The sequence below is a fragment of the Amblyomma maculatum genome, chromosome 10 (assembly GCF_055883805.1).
Source record: "Amblyomma maculatum isolate TAMU_Amacu chromosome 10, ASM5588380v1, whole genome shotgun sequence".
Lineage (NCBI taxonomy): Eukaryota > Metazoa > Arthropoda > Arachnida > Ixodida > Ixodidae > Amblyomma > Amblyomma maculatum.
The window spans coordinates 149,126,597-149,136,632 of NC_139353.1; the positions used below are offsets into that span (position 1 = coordinate 149,126,597).

General features: G+C 44.7%; 1 long non-coding RNA gene across 1 annotated transcript; it reads left to right on the top strand.

The window, feature by feature from the left end:
* Positions 1–1,018: 1,018 nt before the first annotated feature.
* Positions 1,019–9,355, top strand: LOC146177701 (uncharacterized). Its single transcript, XR_014701073.1, has 3 exons — positions 1,019–1,165; positions 1,907–2,014; positions 9,151–9,355. It is a non-coding gene; the product is annotated as an uncharacterized LOC146177701 (long non-coding RNA).
* The last annotated feature ends 681 nt before the right edge of the window (positions 9,356–10,036 follow it).

Here is a 10,036-nt window from a genome sequence, read left to right on the forward strand (position 1 = left end):
GTTACACCTGCCTTAATTTGACCTAATCTCTTTGGCAAAACTGCTGACAGGTGTGAAATATCATTTACTAATGAGGAGAGGCTTAAGTTTCATTCACAGAGGCAGCAAGACAAAGGTGGCACAGGAAAGAGCTTCGCGAACAAGCTCAGTACAATAATAAATGTCATTCGACACTGAAGGAGGCTTTAGTGTTGGCCGAGATGAACACAGGTTCGCGCGAAACCTTTATTCGGTTGGGCCGTCCTTTGCTTTGAATGGCACATTTTATTTTAACCATTGTGTAGTAACAACGAATTGGCATCGGATAGTCCGGCTTCACAGTGGAAAATGATCAGTAATCTGCGACTTGTGCTCGCCTGAGCTAGCAAACGATAGCAACGTCCCCATTCACTGCTTCGCAATATACAGTCAGTAGTAGGTGTTCGAGCTCTAGTCTGGCTTATATCAGTGTCAAGCTGGCTCAAAGAGTCTATAGATTGCAGACTTGCTAATGCATGTCGCCATGTTCCCAAGCCGTTTGCAACAACAAAACGTATGCATATGCATGACCCCTCAGAGCCCCTTGTTACAGATCGAAGCAGCCGTATTGCAGCTGTTGAAGGAATTAGCTAGGAGACTGTTTTGGCACAAGGGACCAACGATCCCGGACAACTCTTCACGGGGGCTTCTTGTACCTGGTATCGGGGATCAGCCTAACTGTCGCCTTCATAAGCGAAAATCATTACCTTATATTTCTGGCTGCCAGCATCACAGGCTGCCAGCATCTCCTCTTCCGATCGTTGAGAGGGTCGCTTGATTGTCGCTTGGAGAAACCAAGGGAACTGAGGATGCTAGAGAGAGCAGGACTTTAGGCCTTCAGGTGCCTCAATGCCAGCACGCCGCCGTCATCGCCAAAGCAGACGACAGTGAATACCACCGAAAGAAACCATACGTTTTTCTGTGAAAGGTCGACACGCTACCGACGCTACCGCATTGAGGCGCCGTCTGCTGCGACCCGGTTGCAGCAGCGAAATGCTTCCTGCAACCCATGACGTCTTATCCGGTTTAAGAAAAACGTCCGGCTATTGTTTTGTGGGTAGGTGGTTGTTTTTAGTAGCAGAATGGCTGGTCGTCGGAGCCGTGGGAGCTGCGTCGCCGTGCCAGCCGTGCGCTCTCGTGTTGTACGGTACGTGAGCAATCTTTTCTATTTTTTAGATATTTCAGTATGCATGTATTGAGTCATTGCCCGCTGTCTGGAACTCTACATTTAGTTTTCAACTTCCCTGCGCCCGAATGTTCTGTTGACGACCATTGAGCCTGCTTGGCCGGCAGTGGGCCCGAACGGCCCAAAGGTGTATTATAGAAAGTTTCAATCGAAAGCTCAACGTAGTTCGACACCAAGGAACATACGGTTAAATACCGTTTATTAGGCCAACCGCACGAAAGTCTCAGTCATGTAAAACACGCCTGACTACCAGTCTTGCGTGCGCCTGAAAACGGCGGGAAACTTGGGTAAGCTTTCCTCAGCGGTCTGGATGAATAGTTAATGATTGTAACGTCTTTGAGGTGATGGAGGGACCTAAGGAGATACTAGGACATGACAAAACAACGCGTAGAAGCAGGAAAGGCGAGGATCATACAGGCCTGTGTGGGAAGCTTTTGTTTCGGTGCATCACGACGTACTAACCATTTGTGCGACGTGACCCTTTGTGTGACCCTCATTGCTATGACGCGGGGTAGAATAATGATTTCATACCTCATTTTATGACTGCGCACTGTCAAGTGTATGCAGGGCCACTTTCTAATTACGGTGAGGTAAGCAATTTCGCCTTGTGTTTAAAGTGCATCAACATGTACATACTTGTCTTAATTTCTTTTGTGTGTGTAAACATCGCTTATAAGCTGACGTCTAATATTTGGTACGCAGGGACCTTCCTGATATGTGTTTTGGAGTCTAGCATGGGCTTGCTGGTTGCTGAGGCTGAACAAATGGGACTATGAAAGGCGGAGGCAGCCTATGCTCCAACGCCACAAGGTGAGCCTTGTACTTAATTTCAAAACAATTGCTGTGCCACCGGGACTGGTCATTTGTTTTAACTTTTACATGGGGAACATGGCGCAGGTCACCAGTTTGCATAGGGTGCATGAATGAATCGAACAAGCAAGCATCCCTGCAGCTGCGGTGTCCAGCTTGTAGTTCGCAGCCTTTCTTTCTCAGCTGCAATTAATGCATCGCAAAAAGTGTGCAATGTAACAGTTGATTCAGACTAAGAAAACCAGACTAGCTCCAAAAACAAACAAATGTTTGCACGAGATGGAAGATCAAACCACGCTATATTGTCTTCTCGATTCGCTGTGAGAAACTAGCAAAGCTGCCTTCTTTAACGAATGGTATTCCTGCACAGATTGGTTGTCGCTTTTTTGTGCGTGTGACAAAGTTGCTGCAAGAACTTTATTTATTTATTTATTTATTTGGTTACTATCAGGGCCGTTGAGCAGCTAAAACAGTGACAGCTTCTCCGGGCACCGATATGCCTACCATCCGATTGTGGCAGGGTTGCTTCACATTAATCAAAGCAGCCTAGCAAATGAGGCTCACTGTACCAGCAAGAATTGTGAGCACACCCTCGCACTCACTTGCTTTGTCATCTCCTGCATCTTCTGGCGCAGCAGCGCTGGGCAGTCTCTTTCCGCTCATCAGAGATGTTCCTTTTATGCCAGGGGTCTTGGAGCACGGCCAGCGAGCTGCGTGATGCAGTCTGCCCAGCTCAATTTTCAGCCGACGTTTTGAAAGCATTACCACCAGCCCTAATTTCGAACTAAAATAAGCTCAGACTTAGTACCTAGTTAGTACGCATTCATTTTTGAAAAGGCGTTGACCACTTAATCTGCATGAACTTTCATTTGACATCACTATGCCTTCAAAAGCAAGGAGCCGGACATCCTGCCTTTTCTTTTATTTCCAAGTGTGCTTTTTTTTTCTTGCTGAGGATTATAAGTGTGGTATTTATTAACAGGTATGTCATTTCAGTACCTCTCTCCTAGCGATCCTGAAGCTGCTTTTGTCCGGCATTCAAGCGGAAAGGAGCACACGTTGCTTTTCTTTTGCAATAATCGAAGGGCTTGGTCTGGAAAAAAGAAATTTTGCTTATTTTTGTTCATTTTATCGTTATTTATAGTACTTTGTTTCCTATTGTTTCGTTATTTTCTGGCTCCTGGATCATGAGAGAAAAGGCTTTGTCAATGCGGCCCACGTAGCAATATGAGTTTGAGACCGATGCCCATAATGGCGTGGCTATCAATGGATATTTCATAATGAGTTTGTCTAAGGTAAATGTCAAGCAAAAAACTACCATATGCCACTGGTCGGCCCGGACCCACAACCTCCGCATCATGGTGTTAGAATAGAAGTGCGTGAGCGGGCTGCTCCGCACTGAACAGTAAGTGGCGATACCGATGCGCTGATTTCTGTAGGCTTCAGAGAGACTGCGTTGACTGTTGGTGGCCGCGGGTTCGCTGGTTGCCGCAAGGAATGAGTCAGTTCTCAACTTTCGCTGACGCCCCCGCTCCACGCCTTTCTTCGATCATGGTATATTCTAAGTTGTAATGTAATGTGGAAAAAGGTGCATTGTTCTCCACTGCGATACAGGCTGCGTATTCTGCAATGAAAAATGTCAGCTTTTTTCGGTGCGAAAAGATGTCGAACAGCTTCAGCTATGGCGGCCGGCATACCAAGATAGGACCGATCTATACAGTCACTGTTTGTGAGGGGCATTTGGAGCCCAGGTTTGTGTCCAAAACATAGATGACAGAGTTAAATGGGCATGAGCTGCAAAGTGTTGCGCGTTGCTAGCAAAGGAAGCAGTCCCCACGATATTCCCTGCCGGCCTTGCCTACCTTTCAGACTTAGAAAAGTAGAAAGCAACCCACTGAAAGGCAGCCCCAGGAACTGAAAAAAATAGAAGATCGTCAAACCTTGTGTAGAAGTGTCAGGTGAAGGTAGCACGTGCTTCACACGACACTGCATGGGCATGGGCCGGCCCAAAAGCCGGGTGCAGCTCAGCCCACGGGCCGTCTGGGCCAACTCATGAACATATTTGCTGGACCCGGGGTGGGCTTAAACGTGCGGGCCCAATCCGGATTCGGGCTTGTACACAGAGAGCCGATGTCCGATTTATAGTCACTTTGTCAGAGTAAAATACACATCCGTGGCATCGCAGCAGCGAAACGGATGAAATAACCATAGTACGCTCCGAGAAAAAGGTTTAATCTTCATAGCTTATTTATTTACTTATTACGGCACCGCGGTGGCTTAGTCATTAAAGCTCTCGAGTACTGAGCTGGTATACCCTAGTCTGATCCTAATTGGGAGACAGCATTTCGGTCGGAGCTGAAAGCATGGCAGGCATATGCTTATAGATGACAGTTTCATTGAAGAACCCCATGTGGCCGAAGTGATCCGAACGCCTGTGCTACGGCGTCCTCATACCTTGAGCCAGTTTGGGACCATTGGGACCATTACTCCAGGCATAGCTCTTTTGTTTTTTTGATGTCATGTGCATTTTTTTTTTTTGAGAAAATTCAAAACCAAACGTAGGTATGGTTTTCATTTTGAGCTGTTGATTGGAACGTCTCATAACAGAAATAGCCGCAAAGGCTTGATAGAGTTTAGAAATCTCCTTGACGTTGAAATAAGATAAATCTTGAATGAGCAATGTTTAAATGAGTCAATTAATGTCGTACACAATTAGACATGCGCCGGCCACATTGAACGATTCAAACGAATATATGAAATTACTCCCCTCTGTGACTGAAGAGCAGCGGTCAGACACCACTCTTGCATGTTTTAAAGCGTAAAATGCCATGTGCGGGTTACTCTAGTGTGGTGCAGCGTGGCGTTGGCCTAATAAATTAGAGTAGCGCTGGATGAGGCTGTTTCAGCTATCAGCGAGCACAGACAGTCTGGTCTGCGATAAGGTGCTTCCGCATATGATCAGTTTTGTATACCACTGGAGACTAGGAACTGGAAACCTCATACAAACCACTGGGAAGGGCCAACGTCTGAACGCTTTATGAGATGTGGCCTTTTCCAAGGTTGCTGTTCAACACTCGGGACGCCTCAGCCACAGATACAGTCTTGCTGCCGCAATGGCGCCATCTTTCTCGAAAGGGGAAATTGGAGGCGGGGGGGACCTTCTACATGCAGAATCAGCGAAGAGCATTGCAGCCAGAACACATGCCGGCCCTGGCGGCGGTGCGATAAATATAGCTATGATATAACAGCACCTCTTGCACACCACAGGGCGGACACGCTGCCTGAGCTTCTTGTCTTTCTTCTACCACCGTCGCCTCCAGTTCACAGATACATTAATTCGAGAAGAATATTGGCTTTCTCTTTCTTTGACGGAAGTGATACGTACGCTTGACGAACGGCCGTTTTGGCATGGCGTGAAGACTACATACGCCTCCAATTGGCTACTTTGGGTTTCCTCGAGATTTTAATCAGTTATATCTTGCTGCACGCGGTGTCTAAATATTAAAGCCTCCTCACAAGAAGTCCGATTACTTCCCCCCCCCCGAGGCCCCCTCGAAAGTTTAGACTTGGTGGGGAAGGAGGAAGCCGCTGTGACAGTGTAAAGGGCAGCACACGAGGAGCTCACTGACTGCCGGCGTCTCACAGTCTGGCACACACCTGCGTCGATCGGCGTCTGTCTGCGTCCCATTGTCGGGGGCACTCCTGCGTCGAACCATGTCGAACGCGCCACTGCGCGCCGTCGGCAAGACGAATTGGAAAAGCGTAGTGTAGATTACTAGTGAGGAGCTCGGCGCCTTTTAATCTGGGCCACACCGTCTGCATTGCAAGGGCCGTTGCGCGCTGTCGGCCAGACTAAGGGGATGACCGCGTGGCCGGCTTGAGGGTACTGACCCAGGCGGGAAGACGCCAGGATTCACTTGAACCTTTTTTTGTTTCCCGATGGCCCGACTTGGGCTGCTGTCGCCATCTGGCCAAACACCCCGCGTTCCTTTCCGGTGGGGAATTCTTGTCACAATAGTTGAAAGCGGCAGCTCTCGCGCTCGTCTCGTTGTCGCCATCCTTAACAGGGGACATGGCTCTTGAAGCTATTTTTTCTGCGTTTTTCAACAAATTTGATAAAACCTGGTATTCTGATATAGTTTCTTGCACTGATTTCAAATATATAATTATGTTTCCAATTGGCCAATTAGTTCAAAAGATAAAATGAAATTGTTCATAATTTGTGGGAACAATGAAAAAATAACCACTCTACAAAAAATTCACATGAACACTTTGCTAGGTACTAGAAAGCATAACGAATACAATGTTACGCGCACTTTTGTATAACGAATATTAGCGATGTTATAGCAGTTCAGAATTCACTGCTCCAAATGTGAGTGCCTTCCTGTCTGATTTAGAGCAAAATTGAAAACTTTGAACTGCTATAACATCGCTAATATTTGTTAAAAAAACAAATGCTCCTAACATTGTATTCATTACGCTTTCTAGTACCTAGCAAAGTGTCCATGTGAATTTTTTTGTAGTGCTGTTATTTTTTCATTGTTTCTGCAAATTATGAACAATTAATTTCATTATTTCTTGAACTAATTGGCCAGTTGGAAAAATGGCTGCATGTTTGAAATCAGTACAAGAAACTGAATGAGAATGCTAGGTTTTATCAAATTTGGTCAAAAATTGGAAAATAATTTTAAGAGCCATGTCCCCCCTTAAGCAGAAGCGGCCGGAACCTTCGAGACAGATCTCGGTGCATCTTTCGCTACAACAAAACTGATAAAGGTGTGACTGGCGACATCGAGCATTAACAAACAAAGATTACGGAACTGATACGCAGTCTAGAATCAGAGTGATAAGCGTGTATGCCGGCGGCTGTTAAAAATACAACAAATACTGTTTTGAAGGTTTCGCGGCAGTATTATGGGTGTGACACCATGAAGGTGTCAATCATTAGAAATGTCACAAGTGTTGGGCAGGCATGGGGGGCCTATCATTAACATGTTAAAATTAAGGAAGCTCCGGTGCCACTCAAGCGAAAACATGAGAAGCCACTGACAGAAAGCCATGGAGTATGGCATCTGAAGGAGGAAAGGGCTATCCTTGAGGGCAGTCTATCCTTACTGAAGGGATTACTGACCAGTGCCTTGGAAATTTTATCAGAACAGGCATGGGATGAAAAAAATTATATGCACAAGAGAGGGAGTGGAAATGTGCTGCTTATTGATGTGAACTCCGAACTAGTCTAGTGGTGCTTGAGCACATCATAGTGGTATAGTCCACATTTCTCAAGCTAAAAGAGTCATGTTTTTAGTCAAACTTATCGTTCGGGCATCAAGTATAGAAACAAGCATTGCATTTTCTGCTAGTTTGTTCCAAATTGTTGCTAAGATCATTTGTGTTATTTTAAACATCTGTACATGTTTTGGCTGTTAGTCTTGTATTTTCACCAATGCATTGATCTTTGAATAAAAAGGAATCAAATAGGTTATTTTGGTACGTCGGTTCTAAAAAATTCAGCTAATAAAATCATTTGACTTTAGAACGTGCTCCAAAACAATTTGAATGCTTCAAAACTTCCGTTTTATAGCTTCAAAGTGCTCGAGCCTGCTTCCACCTCTCCAAGTTGGTTTGTGGTTCAGGTCATTATTGACAATTCTGCATGACTGAATTGATGTCTTTAATTTGGAGTTTTGGGGAGGGTTGCATCCATTGGGAAGAGTGAAAAATGCTGGCCGAAGATAAGGAACGCTGCATTATGAAAGTTCCGTTTGCTATTGGGCAACCATCTCATGGATGATGGCACTTGAAAGCGTTTTGACTGGAGGTACTCGCACTGCTTGGGCTAGGCCAGTGCAGCACTTCATCTTACAGGAGCATATGCACCTAATTTTGGTCGCATTTTGCTTGTTAACGACATGCAAAACAACTCTGTGCAGATCATCACCTGGTTTTTATCGTCAACCGCTAAATAATTTATAATTGAATTTTTGTCTTATCTGTTTCAGGGTGTCTATACTCCATTAACACACTGAATGTTAGTAGTGCTGCTACTGCACTTAAAGTCAAGTGTTGGTCTCTGTTTGCAATATTTTTTAGCTGCTTTGAGAAGTATGATGCTCATGGACAGCCTCCTTAACAACATGAACTGGTGTATTTGTGATGAGGACCATATATCAAAGACAGCCAGAGGTTTTATGATGCTAGCATTGTAGCAACTGTTGTGGTGCTGTAGTTCGGTGAGGGATTTGGCCATCTTGTGGTTGTTGCCTGTTTGCTGTGGCCACCCTCAAAGTAAATAGCTATGGTCCTGTCACATAGTTTGATAACTTTTTGTTACTTGTATGGAAATTACTGTTTGGCACAAAATGACTTATGGCTGCCATCATGTGCGTTACAGAGGGCGAGCAACTACATTTCGGTGTAACAGTTGCTCATTCTTTTTCACAGCCCATAGGAAGGATTTCGAAAGTTTAGAAAAATGAAATGTTCACAGCTGAGTCAGTCACAATTCTGGAATCATGCTGTGTAGTCAACAAACGCTACAATCCGAGAGCAACGCATGTCGTCTAATGAACAGTGCAAGCGAAACTTCTTGGATTCAGCAGCAAATGAAAATGTGCGCACATGGTTTTCAAGATGTCTCAATGTTTATTTATATGCTTCACAACCTACCAAAGCCCGCACGCTTGCGTTATACCAAAGCACAATCAGCTGTCTGTTCTGGTGTCTGCGGCCAGTGTTGATAACTTCATATCAGTTCTATACCACCCATGGTGTCCATTTCTGCTGTGCATGTGCACTGCAGTGATACATTGTCACACGCATGCAGAGAGCACTAGTACTGGCCTTACTTAGGGTAACCTTTTCGCTGTTTTGGCTTTTCTCATTCTTGAGCTATGCTACAGGGTGCACACTTTTCTTTTTGTCTGGTTCCTTTGACAAGTCATGAATTCAGAATTTGTGCTTCTTTCCTTTTTGAGGGTGTAGTGACCATATGCAAATCCACTATTAGAATATATGAGCTGCTGCATAGTCTGCAGTCCTGTTATCTTTTTATTTAAATTTGGTACGTCTCTGAGTTTCTCTGGGTGTTTTGTTATTGTTCTGAGCTTGCATTCTTTTGTTTTTTCTCCCCATGACAGCCGATCCTGCACGTGACTGATACTAGCCGAGAGATCACAACAGCTGCCCACCTTTCAAAGCACGGCATTCCCTGGCCCAAGTTGACTGCTCCGTGTGCTACTGGCTCAACAGTGTACTCACAAGTCTGCACTTCACTTACGAGCGTAATGGCAACACACACACGTTGGCCATAGCTTCTGTGTCAAAATAAAGTATTCCTACTTATGTGCCTTTTCATTCATTATTAGCGCACATGATTGGAGTAATAAACACTCCAGTGCCAAAACACCATGTTGACACACTCATTTATGTTTAGACTGCCTACCTTCTGCATTACTTCCCTTTTGTAACCTACCTAGAAAGGTCAGTATTTACTGTATGTGGCATAGAACCACATGTATTTGTTATTCCTTTTGAGACTGGAAATAATCCGCAAAACCAGTTAAGAAAAGTTCACAGATGTTTCGTAGACAATTTTTAGAGGTAAGCCCAATGAAGATGTTTCAAACTGCAGACAGGGACTGATGATAAAAAGGTAAAGTGGGCGGTGTTTGTTGAATTGCATAAGATTGGTTATTGCTTTAATTCAGTATTTTGCAGATAAGCAGCAACTTTCTTAATTGTAATGCCCTTGTCTGTGGGATACTTACACCCATACTGTCACCTCATGTAATGCTCAAACATTTGGCAGTGCTAATCACTTTACTAAAATATTGAAATCTTGGCCCTTCAAAGTGAATTGTGTTCAATAGCGAGGTGACATGCTTGTAGCAATGAGATTCTAACCTTGGATACCCTCTCAATATGCTATTGCTGTGCCTCTATGCTACTGGGATGGTGAGGCAGCATACTAAAAGGGCATAAAAAAAAGCGTGTGCAGTAATTCTTTGCATGTAAGAATACTTG